Consider the following 17,035-nt stretch of genomic DNA (forward strand, 5'->3'; position numbering starts at 1 on the left):
CCATTGAATTGACTTTGCACCTTTCTCTCTTTTTTTTTTTTTTTTTACTTTTTTTTTATTAAGGTATAGTCAGCTTACAATGTTGTGTCAATTTCCGGTGTACAGCACAATGCTTCAGTAATACATGAATATATATATATATATTTATATATATATATATATATATATATATATTCATTTTCATATGATTTTTCACTGTAAGCTACTACAAGGTATCGAATATAGTTCCCTGTGCTATACAGTATAAACTTGTGTATCTGGTTTATATATACCAGTCAGTATCTGCAAATCTTGAACTCCCAGTTTATCCCTTCCCACCCCCTTCCCCAAGGGTAACCATAAATTTGTCTTCTATGTCTGTGAGTCTGTTTCTGTTTTATAAATAAGTTCATTTGTCTTTTTTTTTAGATTCCACATATGAGTGATATCATATGGTATTATTCTTTCTCTTTCTGGATTACTTCACTTAGAATGCTTTGTCTCTTTTTATAGGTCTCTGCCTGGACTCTCTTCTGACCCATTAATCTATGTGCCTATCCCTTCACCAATACCACATTGTCTCGATCACTTAGCTTTATATAAATCTTAAAATCATTCAGTGTGTTTTCTCTAACATTATTCATTTTTCATATATTGTCTTGCCTTCTCTAATTCCTTTCCCTTTCCATATTAATTTCAGAATAAGCTTACCTATAGCTGCAAGAAACCTCCTGGGGATTTTGATAGACATTACATTAAACTTATCGATCAATTTGGTAGAATTGATATTTTAACGATGTTGAGTCTTCCAGTCCATGAACAAGGTATGTCTCTCCATTTACTTAGGTTGATTTCTTTCATAAGCATTTTGTACTATTCAGAATATAAAGCTTGCACATGGCTGGAAACCGTGGCATTGAAAAAATTACAGTTGACCCATGAACAACATGGGAGTGACGGGCACTGACCCTCCTCACTGCTGAAAATTTGCATGTAACTTTACAGTTGACCCTCCATCCATGGTTCCTGTAGTATTGTAGTATGTATTTATCAAAAAAAAAAAAAATCCCACATGTAAGCTCAGACCTGTGTTGTTCAAGGGCCAACTGTAATTCTTCATGATACTCAAATTTACTTTTCAGTTAGAAAATTCACGTCTTCCATCAACATTTGGAAATTTGATCATAACATTCCTTTGCTAACTTTTTCATTCTTTTTGGAATTTCTAACAGTTGGATATTATACATTGAATGTCTTGATTTTTCTTCTTTATTGCTTTCCTTTCCTCCTTTATTTCTCATCTTTTTTCCTTCATTATAAGAGATTTCCTTATTTTTATCTCCCAATCTTCTGTAGGAGGTAGAATTCTAAGATGGCCCCCCAGATTCCTGTCCCCTGGTGTACATGCCCTTTATAATCTGTGTGGGTGGGACCTATGAATATGATGGGATGTTACTCTAATGATTAGGTTTTTATGGCAAAGGTGAAGGGGTTTTGCAGATGTAATTCAGGTCCCAAATCAATTTCTTTTTACTTAATCAAAAAGATTATCCTCGGTGGGCCTGACTTCATCAGGTGAGCTCTTTAAAGGTGATCTAGGAGTCAGAGAGAAGTCAGAGAGGTTCTCTAGCTGTCTTTGAAGAATAAAACAACCATGTTGTGTACTGTCTAAGGAGAGGAGTGGCTTCTAGGAGCTGAGGGTCTCCTTACAGCTTTAAGGAACTGAATTTTGCTCACAACCTGAATAAGCTTGGGATCAAGATGAGACCCTGGGGTCTAGATGAGACCACATCTTGGAGACACCTTTCTTCCATCCTGGTTTGGCCCTGAGCAGGGAACCCTGCTGTGCTGTGCCTGGCCTTCTGCCATACAGAAACTGTGAGATAATAAACGGGTGTTGTTTTCAGCCACCAGGCTTGTGGTAATTTGTTTGCAGCGATAGAAAACGAATGCACCTTCTATGACTTTTTGCTTTGCCAATCACATTTTTTATTTCCAAAAGCTCATTTTAAACAATTAAACTCATTTATTTCAAATAAGTAATACTTCCATGAGGTTAAAAAAATCAATACAATACACAAAGGTTTACATTGAAAAGTTTTGCACAGAGCTCAATTGGATTTTTTGTTATACCTTTCTATTCTTGTTTTACAGATGTAATATATTCTCAAATTTCTCCATAAATACTAGTTGGAGTTTTATTTAAAGCTACCTTTGGTTCCCTGATTTAGCTCTGCTTGTTTATTTATTTTGTGATTTCTCTTTACTATTCCAGCCTTTTCTCATGTGTCTAATGCTTCTTTGTTTCCAGTTCATCTTTTAAAATGAGGCAATAGAGAGTCTGACTGGGAGCTGGGTGTATGAGGGCACCATGTCAATGGGCAGATTTTGCTTATGGATGATGGAAGAGGAGCTGGTTAAGAATCTCAGGTGAGGGTATTGTGGTAGGGGAGAAGGGTCCAAATACCAAAGTGCAGAAGGCCGAACTCTGACACTAACACCTAACTAGCTGTCCTCATTCTGTCTAGATACTTTGTTCAGTTTCTGTAAAGAAGAAACCTTTTGTTTTTAGGCTGGCAAATAAATATTTGGCTGCTGGATCGTCTCTGTGTAGGAGTTTGGGGGTCAACCCTTCCTTGCACAGACCTTCAGTTGTGAGGCCCTGTTGTCAGCTTCCCTTCTCACCGTCACCCTTTGTCATACTTGTAGTCTCAGCAAGGCCAGACCTCGCTAAGGTTTGCAAGGTGGGCGGGCTGCCTCGGTAGCTGCAGCGCTTCTGTATGTACGTACTTTAGGCTGATTGTTTGCTCTACTCTGCTTCATCGGTTAGCACTCCTCCAGATGCTTTCTGACTTCAGAAATTTATTTAAATTTCTCATCCACTGACGGCTCCCCTCCTGTTCTCTTTATTGTGGTGGGTTTATGCATTTTAAAATTTCTGTACTATTATTTTAATGAGGTCTCTGGAGGGAGATGACTTAAATGTTTGTGCTCAGCCTACCATCTTGAACTGAAAAAATGTACAATGGGGATAATTGTGGTGCCTATTACATAGCTTTTTTGAGGATTAAATGATTTACACATGTAAATTGCTTAGCACGGTGCCCGGCACGCATTTGATTATTTATAAATATTAGTTGTTATGATTATTATTGCCTTGACAAGCAATTGGGTACTTGTGTTTCTGGACAAAAAATCTTTTCCTCTTGCCATAAGAAACCACACCAGGCAGGTGACCACTACAGCTGACGTTGAATTATGCCTGGTCAAAGTCCAAGTTTCAGTGCCTTTGGTTCTAAAAATGATGATTTGGGCAAAAGCTTTAGGTTGGGGGAGAAGTCATGGAGATAGAGGGGTGGGTGGAGGGAAGAGCTACATGCCTCAGGGGGCAAACCCTTAAATGGAGGCAATGAAGTGACAAAATCTCAATTTTTCCTTGCAGCAAACTGGGAGCCAGCTGTGCTGAGGGATGGAGGGTGGTCTGCAGCGGCAGCAGCGCAGCAAGCTCAAGTAGGGACCAGAACCAAGGCAAAGAAGACGACAACAAAGGGCTCAGATTTGCCTCTGACTCAAGGAAGCCCTGCTGGAGGAGGGGTGGGGATGGAAGCAGGAACCAGGAGGTGAATGAATAGGAATTGGATTTGTTTTTCCCTCAGAAGGATTGGAAATCTTCCCATGAGCAACTCTTTCCCCTTCCTTGTTCATCAGGCTCCCTTGTTCCTTCCTGAGTGATTGTGGGCACTGTGCCTGGCCATACCCGCTAACCCCTGAGAGAGGCCAGAAGGCTGAGCTGCTGTGGGCCTGGATCCCTAGTCTTCCCCTCCAGCTGAGCCAGCTCCCTGAGGATGGGGCTGATCTTATATGCAGTGGGAGGAGGAAGCTTGCCTGGATTTTCTAAAATCTTTAGTAGAGTGGCCAAAACATGATCCTGACCCAGAGATACTTCCCTTGCTAGGCTGCTATGCTGCTTGAAATACCACAGTTCCTTTGGGTTTGCTGTCTTCAGAGTTCCTAGCTACAATGCGCACATCATGGGAAATGTGGTATTCAGGCAGGAGTCCGTTACCAGCCAAAAGACATTAGGACTAACTTGTATGTTCAAACAGCCATCAAGCTGGCTTCCCAAAAGAGGTGGGAAAGGACAGTAAGAAGGGGTACCTACCCCTGGCAGAGAGAGATGGACAAAGCAGATCAGGAACAGGTGTACCCTCCAGGCAATCTTCTCAACTTGGATGGGAGGTGGAATGCTTTCCAAAGTCCCTTCTCATCCATGATTCTAAATTTATGAGAGACTAGAGGTAAAACCATCTTTTTTTTCATTTTAGGGAGGAGGTAGTTAGGTTTTTATTTATTTATTTAATGGAGGTACTGGGGATTGAACCCAGGACCTTGTATATGCTAAGCAAGTGCTCTACCACTGGGCTATACCCTCTCATAGAGGTAAAAGAATTTGGCAATTCCTCTTGTTTATCTGGGAATTCCATGGTATTTAGTTACTTGATAAAAGAGGGAAAGACAGCAGGGCCTAGGCAGTGGGTGAAACATCGGGAAAAGAATTTGGAGCAAAGCCCTGGGAGGCCCCTAACTTTCACAAAATCTTTGGGGAAACACAGTAGAGATAAAAGAGCCCTGAAACCTGAGATTAGGGCTATGATCCTAGCCCAGACTCACTCTATTTTCCAGGGCAATCACTTGCTTTCTCTGCCTCAGTCTCTTTATCCATACAATGGGTATGGCAATCCCTGCCCTATCTATCTCTGCAAGATTAGTGTGAGGGTCAAATGAACTGATGGCCATGGAGGTGGTCCACATTGGCAAGAGTTCTTTAAATACAAGATATTTTTTATATATTAGGCTTCACAAGGGCATAGTGGCTAGTCTGAACTGGAAGGAAAAATTTTTTTTAAATAACTTTTTTTTCTGATTATGATAGCATCATATAGTTGTAGAAAATATGATTTTTTAATGTCTGTACTGTATTCCATCATGTCAATGTATCAGCCCTCTATTACTGGACGTTTGTGTTGCTTCTAACCTTTTACTATTATAATTAAAACAGATAAATAGCCTGATAGCAAAATTTTTGTACCCATACATGTGTATTTCCTTTGGATAAATTCTTAGCAGTGGGATTCCTGGGTGACATGGAAAGCACAGTTGAAAGGCTTTTAATACATATACCAGAATGCCCTCCATGAAAATTGTACCAATTTACTTACCCGCCAGCGGTGTCTTTGTTTTTTCTTTTTTTAATGCACATAATTTTTTGATTTCGACTTTGTCACATCTATCTGTATTTTTCCTTTGTGACTTCTTCCATTGCATTTATACTTAGAAAGTCCTCAGGGAAGATCTTTTAAAACGATAAAGGGTCAATTTGTATGCGGTTCATGCTTTTGCAATGCAATGTATTCATGGAAGCTTTATCATAAGATAGTCCCCATACGGGGAAATGGACCAAGCTCATGCATACACATAGCTATATTCATCTATTCCAATTTGATTGGTTTCATCAGCAGAGACTAATGAATATGTGGGTGAAGGCAGCAAGGGTGAAGTATAGGTGTTCAGAAAACAGCATTGCAGGGCAAGCAAGGAAGAAGAGTACTTGCCTTTTAATGGATCCTCTGTCTTTCTTGGATATTAGAGAGTTTTCAAGCAAACTCTGTTCAAAAAATCTCCTTCCAAAGCTGGAAGAGCCCTATAGTGCAAGACCTCTGTGATCAGTAGGTAAAAGACAGTCTCAAGGAAGACCTCAGTTTATTCCTAGATTAAGGAGATGCTAGAGAGTGATAAGCACTTCAAATAGGTTCGCCCCTGATTCCAACCTTCCTTGACTGGGAGTCTTGAGTGATTTGAGAGTTGGATGGCTGGGTTTCACAATGAATAAAGCCCAAGCCAGCCCTCAGCAGAGAGGTGCAGACAGTATCTCTGGCCAGTGAAGGCTGCCTGTGGTTCACTCTGGGGCAGAGTTGGTAAGAGAAGTTCAAAAGGGAGAAGTTCAGTCCTTGATCGTCTCTCTCCCCACAACAGCTAGCAGAATGCCAAGCACATAATAAACACTCAGGAAATGTTTCTAGAATGCACGAATGTATAAACCAATAGTTGCTTTGTTAGTCGATGCACCCTGAGAGTTTCTGGTCCACTCCCTGGTGGTTTTTCTGCTTTAGCTTCCTCCTTTACTATCCAAACCTCCCCAGTCTGTTTCCCATTCTCCCAGGGAGACTTTCTCAAGGTCCTGAAACTCGATATTCTAATTCTAACACTGGATAGCAGTTACGAGCATAGGTTCTAGGGCTATGCACATTTGGCATAGCACCCTCAATCTACCATTGAATGCGGTGTGACATTGGGCAAGTTATGTATCATTTCTAAACCTCAGTTTCTCTATCTGTAAAATGGGGTTAACAGTAATATCTACCTCTTTGGGCTGTTGTGAGGATTAAATGAGATAATGCAGGTAAAGGCTTTAGCATAGTACCCGGTACATAGTAGCTGTATTAATTTCCTGCAGCTGCTATAACCAAGCGGCACATATAGGGTAGCTTATCAACAACAAAAATTCATTTCTAACACTTCTGGAGGCTGAAAGTCTAAGATTAGAGTGCCAGCCATAGTTGAGTTCTGGTGAAATCCCACTGTCTGGTTCACAGATAGTTCCTTCTGGTTGTGCTCACATGGTGGAAGGGGCAAGGGAGCTCTGTGGGTTCTTTTTTGTAAGGGAGCTAATCCCATTCATGAAGGCTCCACCCTCATGACCTAAGCATCTCCCAAAGGCCCCACCTCCTGATACCATCACATTGGCATTAGGATTTCAATATATGAATTTTGAGGGGACATAAACATTCAGCCCATAGTGCTGCTGTAATAAATTACCACAAATTTGGTGGCTTAAAACAACAGAAATGTATTCCCTTACAGTTCTGGAGGCCAGAGTCTAAAATCAGTTTCACTGGGCTGAAATCAAGGTGTCAGTAGGGTCTTACTCCCGCTAGGCCTTTAGGGGAGAATCTATTCCTTGCTTCTTACGGCTTCTAATGGCTGCTAGGATCCTGTGGTCATGGCTGCATCACCCCAATCTCTGCCTCTGTGGTCTCATTGCCTTCTCCTCTTCCATCTGTGTGTTTAATCTCCTTCTGTAACCCTCTTATAAGGATATACAGGATTGCATTTAGGTTTACCTGGATAATCCAGAATAATCTCCTGTAGTGTAAGGCCTGAAATTTCATGTGCTGCCTTGATATCATTGAGTCTCACAGGGCCTCAAAGTCCTAACTGCTTTCCTCTGCTCTTGCCAGGTGTATGTCTCCCATCCAGCAGGAGAGGCTCCCACCTGGCTAGTGCCCCTATCAGCCAGATCAGCTGTACCTCATGCGGCCCAGTCCTCAACCTATCTGGTTTCACCTCCCTGACAACCTGTGAAAATATTCAAACAAGCCAATCACATTGTTCCTCTGGAACAAAGGGGTACCATGCCCTCTGTTAATACAAAGCTCACCTCCCACAGTCCCTTCTGGTTTATTCTATTCCTGAGTGCAACTCCCATGTGGCCTTGCATGTGACTTGGTGTCCTCCTCTGTGCTGTGACTATGTGACTAATAAACTGCTGTCCATCTCATCTGTCCAGGGTCATGTGCCATGTATTTGATTATCCCCAGAACCCTAGAGTAGATCTATCTCCCTCACCTGTGGGGTGAAGAGGAGGGGGAGCAAAATATCTCCCCATTTCAAGACACTAAATTTGCTCGCAACTGCAAAGAATTGCCCCCTCCCCTGACCTTTTGGCATGTAAGATAGCATTAACATGTTCCAGGGACTAGGAGGTGAATATATTTTGGGGGCTCATTTTAGCCACTCACAGTAGACTTTATTATTATTTAAGAGAGAGCAAGTTCACAAACCCCTTGGTAATGCTAAAGGGGTAATTATTTAATTTGGCAGATCTATGAGCTCCTGCTGACTTTTCTGTTAATGAATACCAAGGACTTAATTGTTTTTCAAGAAAAGTGAGGCAACACTGAAGTGTAAAGAACTTAACATTAATTTGGAACATCACTTAATGGTGAGAATAGCCCTCTCTAGCTAACAAATCTTTGTCTCATTCTCCCCTCATATCTGATTTCCAGGGCTGTGGCGGAGCCTGCTGGTTGGCCCCTCATATCCATTCTCCTTTTCTTCCATAGTAATAGAGATTTCAGCTGGGCACATGGCTTCCCATAAAAGAATATTCTATTTCCTGGCTTCCCTTCCACCTAGAAGTGGTCATGGGTATAAGCCAGTGATGTGTAACATTCAGGCCAGTGAGATGTAAGCTTAAGCGATACATGTCAGCTTCTAGGAAACTTCTTTAAGAAAGCTTCCCATGTTTTTTTCCTCTTCTTTGAACCTTCCTTCATCCTTCTGTTTAGAATTCAGGTGTGGTTGTTGGAGGTCTAGACCACCACCTTGGACAATGAAGACAAGGGCCATGCTATAGTAATGGCAGAACACTGAGCTGGAAGTAGCCTGGATCAGTGAGGACATCATGGAGCAGAACCACCATAAGCCTGACACTCATATGAGAAAGAAATAACCTATATAGTTGAAGCCATGCTTATTTGGGGGTTTTCTGTCAGTAGAAGTTGAACCTAATCCAATCAACACAGAATTTTCTCTTTCTACTCCTTTACTTCCTCTGCCTCCTCTTCTTTCCCCTTCTTCTGTACCTCCTCCGTTTTGGTTATTGTTGCTCTCCAAAAGGCCTACTTGCTAAGAGACTTCAAGTGTGATGACCTTTGAAAAACATCCATGTGGATAATTCATTCAACTGGCCTCTCAGTTCTTTGGTATCTCATTCTAATAACCTTGTCCTCTAACCATGTCAGCCACCCGTGACTGTCAATCACCAAAATCAGTAACACAAACATCCTATTGTATGACTACAACATCCTCTTCTTTTTAACTACTTATTCAAATATTCCCACTATGACCCTTTTGACCTAGTCAGCACCTTCAGTTTATTGATCCCTTAATTTGATCAGTCCATTAACTCACTCTTCCATTCTTATTCAGCTTATGTTACATGATTCATTATTTCAACATTTTGCCATTGCCTCAGACTCTCTTGTTTCTCCACTTTTTGCTGCCTGGTAAAACCCTAATTATGGATGAACCCTATTATGTACTGTCTTGTTCTTTAAGCCAAGCACTGCCAAAGAACTTACACAAGAAGGCAGACTGGGATCACTATAAATTTATGATAATGGATTATTCCAGCTAAACATAGCATATTGAACACTTATCTATTCCCTCATTAGACCCCATCAGAATGGGAGTAAAGAAAAAAATTTGTGTTAAACCCATGAGAACAAATTGCAGAAAAGGAGACCACAGAGGATAAGAGGTGTGAATACATTTTTTGAAGATGGAAAGCAGGTGGAGGAGTTAGCAGAGCTGAAAAGATTGAAGACCAAGGCCATGAAGAGGATGATGCTGATGAAAAGCAAGCCAGTTCACCTACTGAATCCCAGGGAGGCTTAGGATTTGGAGGTGCTTGTTAACGGGTAAAGTTAGGGTGAGAAATTAGTAGAGCTAAAAAGGAGTTTGCCTGAAAACCTGTGTAAGAAAGAGTTACCCCACTACCACTGCCCTATGATGAATCTCTTCCCCCATCCCAGTAGGAGATAGGAGATTTACCCTAGAGAAACTGAACCAGAGAGACTTTGGTTTGGGGGATATCAGGCACAGAGCATTGTACCCTTTGAAAACAATGGGATTAAGCAAGAGTCTACACATTCAGGGGTAAAACCCTCCCATACTTCTTGTGCCACGTAACTCCAAGCATGTTAGCAGCTAGATATATAGTAGTCACTAGGCAAAGGATTGGAGAATTGCTCTCCAGAGAAAGTGAACGGCCCAGAGAAAAGAAATACTGATAGAGACAGTCCTTGCTTTCACAGTAGGGTGAGACCATAAAAATGACTGTTGGAAGCTGGACCATGCAAAGTGACTTTAATAATTAATGGGAAAAACTACAATTATCCCATGACCCTTTACATTTTTTTTTGTCAAAACATTAAAACCTCTCTTACTGTTGGGTATAAATGCATAGGGAAATTATGAAAATGTAAAACTGATATTTACTTAATATACTGTAATTTAAAACATTAGGAATATTGAGAAATAAAGTATTTTTGGGGGGGTAGGGAAGCTTACCAAGAAGTAGTCTAAACAATGCTTGTCTTCTTCTCATAGTATAATTTACAATATGGAGCAAACATCTTCTCTACACCTTGGTATAGAAATTGTCAAACTCTCTTTTCTAAATTTGGATCAGCTTCCCAGCAATTCCACTCCTGGGCATATATCCAGAGAAAACTCTAATTCAAAATGATTCATGCACCCCAGTGTTCATAGAAGCACTATTTGCAATAGCCAAGACATGGAAGCAAGCTAAATGTCCATCGACAGATGACTGGATAAAGAAACTGTGGTATACTTATACAATGGAATATTACTCAACCATAAAAAAGACTGAAACAATGCCACTTGTAGTAATGTGGATGGACCTAGACATTATCATACTAAGTGAAGTAAGTCAGATAAATATCATGATATAATTATATGTGGAATTTTAAAAAATGATACAAATGAACTTATTTACAAAACAGAAACAGACTCACAGACACAGAAAGCAAATTTATGGTTTCCAAAGGGAAAAGGGGGAGGGAAAAATCAGGAAGTTGGGATTAGCAGATACAAACTATTATATATAGGGTAGATAAACAAGGTCCTACAGTATAGCACAGGGAACTGCATTCAATATCTTGTAAGAACCTATAATGAAAAAGAATATGAAAAAGTATATATATATAACTGAATCACTATGCTGTACACCAGAAACTAATACAATATTTTAAATCAACTATACTTAAAAAAATTTAGGTCAGCTTCCATTATTTTATCCTCTGCACTTTCAATCCTGTGAAACAAATCTGGGAGATTTTTTAATGTGAAGCTTTTTGCCAGCATCATTTCTTTTGCAACATCATCATCTTTTTTTGTCACAACCACTTTCCTCATTTATGTTGATAAGTTCGTCTTTACTAAGATGAAATTTCTCTGGCTGCATATCTAGAATCTCTCCCTTATGGTCACTTCATGATCCTTCATGTTTTGTTAATGGAGTTGCCTTTCAAAAAAGACCGGTCTCATCAACATCAAATGCTTGATGATCATCATAACCACCTGCCTTAACTAAGCCTTGGAACCTGGGTGCAAATTTTATAGCAGTATCCTCATCTGTGCTAGTAGCTTCACTAGATAAATTAATATTAATCAATTTATGTCAATTTCTGAAATGATTAAAGCAATCTTTACTGGCAATAACTTCAATGCTTTGGACTGAACATTAGCCAGACTGATTGGGATTATTTTTATTATAGTCTTTAATGAAAAGTAAAAGTAAACACTCCATTTCAATCACGAGCAGCTTTCTGTCCCTAGTGCAATTTAAAATAAAGTTGTAACTTCACCTTTTTAAAAAAATGTATTGATCAAACTTGTCCATTGTTGTTTGCATCATAGCTTCATGCAGGCCTAGGTCTTGTCCTATCTTTGCTTTGCCATAGTCATTTTCAAATCACACCCAATTTCATTCCCAACATTTTCATTTTTCATTTTTTTGCTAAACTTTCATCTTTGTTAGCAATTCCCTCTTTTGATTATCCATTTTTGTAAAATGTCGTGTGGGTTTATCACTGGGAGACAAGGGTCAACACAACTATAGTACATGCTTTGTCTTCTGTGGGTGAACTGAACAACAGATTCACAGAGACCAATCACCAATAAGCTTTGAAAGAAGTGACATGGTCTTGCTGCACATTTGTTTTTTACATAGTGATTTGTGCCCTGAAGAGCTAGCAGCACAGTTTGTACTTTATGCAATTACTTACATTTAATATACTGTGGTAACTGAAATTTGAACTGTGTTATTGGAGTACTGGTGATAGCTGAAATTTGTTCATATAGGAATCATGCAAAATGAGGACTGCTGATATTGACTATTGTTGTTTCTTCAGTCAAATTTCTGGGTTCCTGCCCAATCATCTACTGTGAATCATACCAGTTAGTAAGCCTTGTAAGGACTTCCATTTAAAATATAAATGGACACAGAAGATCACCAGGCATTTGAGGAAAGCCTTTAACATGAAAGAAAGAAAACAGGGAGGGAGGGAGGGAGATAGAGAAAGTACTCAAAGGAAACAGAGACAAGGCATAGAGCAGGAAACTTTTAAAAACCAATAATTAACACCCTTAGCAAGATAAGATATTTCATGCAATAAGCAAAAATAAGTTTCTTAAAAAGAAAAAAGGAATAGAGAACAAGAAAGAGCTATTAGAAATTAAAAACAGTATAACTGGATTAAAAAAGTCACTGTGAGTTGTGAGAGGAAAGACTCTTACCCAGAAAGTAAAACAAAAAGATAAAGTCATGGAAAATAAGAAAGAAAAGATAAGAAACATTAGAGAATCAATCCAGAAGGCCAAAATTTAATCAATAGGAGCTCTAGGAAGAGAGAACAGACAAAAATGGATAGGAGGAAATTATTTTTAAAAAATAGGGTACATTTCCCAGAATGAAGGACATAAGGGTCCGGATTGCAAGGGTCCAACAAATGCCCAGCTCAATCAGTGAAACAGAATATAGACTATGATAAAACATCATGAACACTCAGAACACTGGGGATAAATAAAAGATAGTTGAAGTTTACACAGAGAAAATCAGGTTACATACAAAGGATTGGGGAAATAGAGTGGCATCAACTTTTCAATAGCCACATTAAAAGTTAAAAAATAATGGGAAAATGTTTTTAAAATTCTAAGGGGAAATTCTTTTAAAAAAGAATTTTATGTCCAGCAAAACTATTAGGCAAGATTTAGGGTAGAATAAATAAATTTTCACACATGCAAGTTCTTAGAAAACTTAAATTCTATGCACCTGCACCCTTTTTCCGGACGTGATTAGAAATGCTCCAGGACACAGTAACATTTGGGACCCAGGAAATAGGAGATTCATCATAGAAGGGGAATGAAAGGAAGAACTAAGATGAGAACTGTGAAACAGGCATAGAGGCAATCAGTCTAAATTGGAGCAAAAACATGGAGGCCTGTAGTACAGTTATCTTCATTTAAAAAAATGGAACTAACAGAATCCCAGATATCTTTGACCATGGTAAAAAAAAAAAGCCAATATTCTGAGGAGAGGATAATTAAAAGAATATTGATAATAGACAAATAGTAAGTTCACAAATTTTTTTTTTAAAAGGACAAATTCACTATAGGGAGAAAAAGATGTAGAAAAAGGAAATATAATCATAGTATACTACTTGGCCCAGCAATGAAAGATATTAAGATTGTCATAATAATGTAAATGGTGAGTATCCATTTAAACAATAATTGTGATGAAATTCTGTTAGCAGGATGGAGGGTAGAGAAACTCTGTGTGTGTGTGTGTGTGTGTGTGTGTGTATGGTGTTTTAAAGAGCAAAACTCTATCTCCTCTTATTATTGATGATTTGACGACTTTTTCTTCTTTATAATAAAATGTTCTCTATTATTTGGGTCCTTCAGCTTTTTAAGATATTTTAAATCTACCATTAATAAAATAAAACAAAAACAAAAAGAAAAGAAAATCATCTAGCCAAACAAACAAACAAAAATCCTTCAAACTCACATAAGCCTTCAGCTAACTGCCTTCTATCTGTCTCCTACTCCTTATCAAGGCTAAATGTCTTCACAGGGTGGTTTATATTCACTCATCCCATTTTCTCTGCAAAACAGCTAACTTCTCTGCAAAATAACTGAGCTTGGCAAGATTGCAGGGCATAAGATCAATATATAAAAATCAATTGTATTCTTATGTCCATTCTGCGAATTGATCTATAGGTTCAACGCAATCCCAATCAATATCCCAGTAGACTTTTTGGTATAAACTGACAAGATGGTTCTAAAATTTATATGAAAATTCCAAAGACCTAGAATATCAAAAATTGTTTTGAAAAAATAACAAAGTTGAAATATTTACACTACCTGGTTTCAAGTCTTACTATGAAACTATACTAATTGAGACAGTGTGGTATTGATGTAAGATTAGATAGATCAGTGAACAGAATAGCATATATATAAAACATATGTATATATATACACATATACATGTATATATTAAATATATAAAAATATAATATACACAAATTCAACATACATAAATTATATTTATATAAACATATATAAATATATTAAAATATATTTTACAAAGGTACTAAAGTAATTCAATAGGGAAAATACACTCTTTTTAACAAATGGTGCTGGAACAACTGGCTATCCTAATGCAAAAACTGAACCTCTACTGTTACCTAACTTTAGATTAAAAAATTAAGTTGAATGGATCATATAGCTAAACATAAACCTTAAAATTATAAAATTTTGGAAGGAAAATAATAGGAGAAAATCTTTATGACCTTGGGGTAGGCAAAAGTTTCTTAGAGCACCAACATGTAAGTCACAAAAGAAAAATTAATAAATTGAACTTAATCAAAATTTAAAATTTTTCCCCTTCAAAAGACACCATTAAGAAAATGAAAAAGCAAGACACAGATTGGGAGAAAATATCTACAATACACAAATCAGATAAAAAACTTGTTTCCAAAATATATAAAGAACACTTACAAATCAACAATTAGAAAACAAACAACCCAATTTTTAAAAATGAGCAAAGGATTTGAACAGACATTTCACAAAAAAAGATATGTGAATGGCAAATAAACACATTAAAAGATATTTAATATCTTTACTCATCAAGAAATTGCAAATTAAAACTGCTACTCATCAAGCAGAATGCCTAAAATTTTAAATGTTGACCATCTCAAGTGTTCATGAGGATGGGGAGAAGCTGGAACTCTTATTCAGCGCTAATGGGAATATAAAATAGTACAACCAATTTGGAAAACAGTTTGGAAATTTCCTACAAAGGTAAACTTACACCTACTACATGACCTATCTGTTCTATTTCTAGGTATTTACCCAGGAGAAATGTAAGCCTATGTCCATACAAATGTTTGTATGCAAATGTTTGTACACAAATATTCATAGCAGATTTATTTGTAATAACCCTAAACTGGAAACTACCCAAATATTCCTCATTTGATGAATGGAAAAACAAATTGTGGTAAATCTATGTAATATAACACTACTCATCAATTAAAAGGAACAAAGTATTGGTATATTTATCATATGGATGAATCTCAAAATCATTATGCTGAGTGAAAGAATCCAGGCCCAAAAAGTGGTTTCTATAGTTGCATTATGGGTATATAATATGTTAACATTTAAGGAAGCTAGGTGAGGGGTATACAGAATTCTCTATAATATTTTTCATAAATATTATTAAGTAACCTTTTCATGTATCTAAAATTATATCCAAATAATTAAAAGACACAAGCAACAACAATAACAGCCCACAACAAGATACTACTATACATCCACCAGAATAGCTAAAATGGAAAAAAGACAATGCCAACTGTTAGTGAGGATGAAGAGCAATTTCAATTGTCATTCATCACTGGAGAGAGTATAAATTAGTAAAAATATTTGATAAACTCTTTGGCAGGATCTCCTATATCCTACTCTATGACCCAGGGATTCCATTTCTAAGAATATATCCAACAGAGGTGCAACTATATTGACCAAAAAATAAGTACATGCCTGTCACTGTTGTCGTAGTCCCTGAGAGTGTGAGAGAGGGGAAGTGGGAGGGAGCTATAAACTGTCTTTAAATGGTGGCAGCAGCGATGGTTGTTACTGCCATTGGGGAGCCACAGCGGCCACCGTGGGGATGCTGTGGCTGTAAAGTGGACTGGGCAAGAAGAGGCAGTGGCTTATACCAGCCACAGGGAGTAAAAACAAAAAGGATAAAGAACTATCAAAAGCAGGGGATAGTGGAGAAAGTTCAAAAGGATAAAATACAATAGAAACAGAGTGTTGCTGTCAAAGAGCTAGAGCTACAGAGCTTGAAATTCCCACTGAAAAATACTGAAATGTTGAGCCCTTCAGCACCTCTTCATAAGGATACCCATAGCAGCGTGACATATTAAGCCTGATACATGGCAGATCGTTGTGTAAATTATTTTGCAGTAATCCAAACTGATTCACTTACAGTTCACCTGAACTTTGAATAGGCTCTTACTTTTTTATTGCTAGTTTTTTTCTCTGTAGTTTTCACCATCTTATTTGCACGCACTTCTGGTTCCACCCACTTACCAAATATGATTGACTCATCTGTGTGAATTAAACCATTGTTGTTCATGTTTTTACTCTCCTGTCTCTCAATATTCCTCTTAATATGAATATTGAAACCTGAACATTTTAAATAGGTTGGATATTTCCATGCCACTTTTCAAACTTTAAAATATCACATCCACCTTCACAATCAACAGTTGCTTTATCCTGTGAATTCCCCTCTATTAGGACAGTAGAGCATCCTTTGAATTTCATAGCCTTGAGAGATGTAGAGAACTTGTACCAGTACAGAATAGAATATCCCAAAAGGCTTGGAAAATGATACTAAGAAAGAAAATGTTAAAGAACTTGATCACATGGTTCATTGTCCTTCAAGTCTGTGAAAGACAATACTGACTGGTTGTTTTCTAGTCTTACCAAAAAGAATACAGGGGAGAAATTGGCTTAAATTGCAGAACAATTTTTTTTTTTAGTTAGAATCAAGGGAAATTTGGTAGTCTGGGCTTTTAGGTAAGGAAACTAAAGTCTTGGAGATTTGGTAGTAAAGGATAGAGTGGTGAAGGGGAAAGTGCTTCAGATGAATGGTTACAAAATAAAAGTGCTGATTCCTGCTCACCATATGTGTCACCACATGGAAATCATCTAACTTCCTTTTTTTTGAATTGAAGTATAGTTGACTTACAATATTATGTTAGTTTCAGGTACACAACATAGTAATTAGATATTTTTATAGGTGATTCACCATATCTACAGAGTTACCTCAATATTATTGATAATACTT

This window comes from Camelus bactrianus, chromosome X, assembly GCF_048773025.1.
Source record: "Camelus bactrianus isolate YW-2024 breed Bactrian camel chromosome X, ASM4877302v1, whole genome shotgun sequence".
Taxonomy (NCBI): domain Eukaryota; kingdom Metazoa; phylum Chordata; class Mammalia; order Artiodactyla; family Camelidae; genus Camelus; species Camelus bactrianus.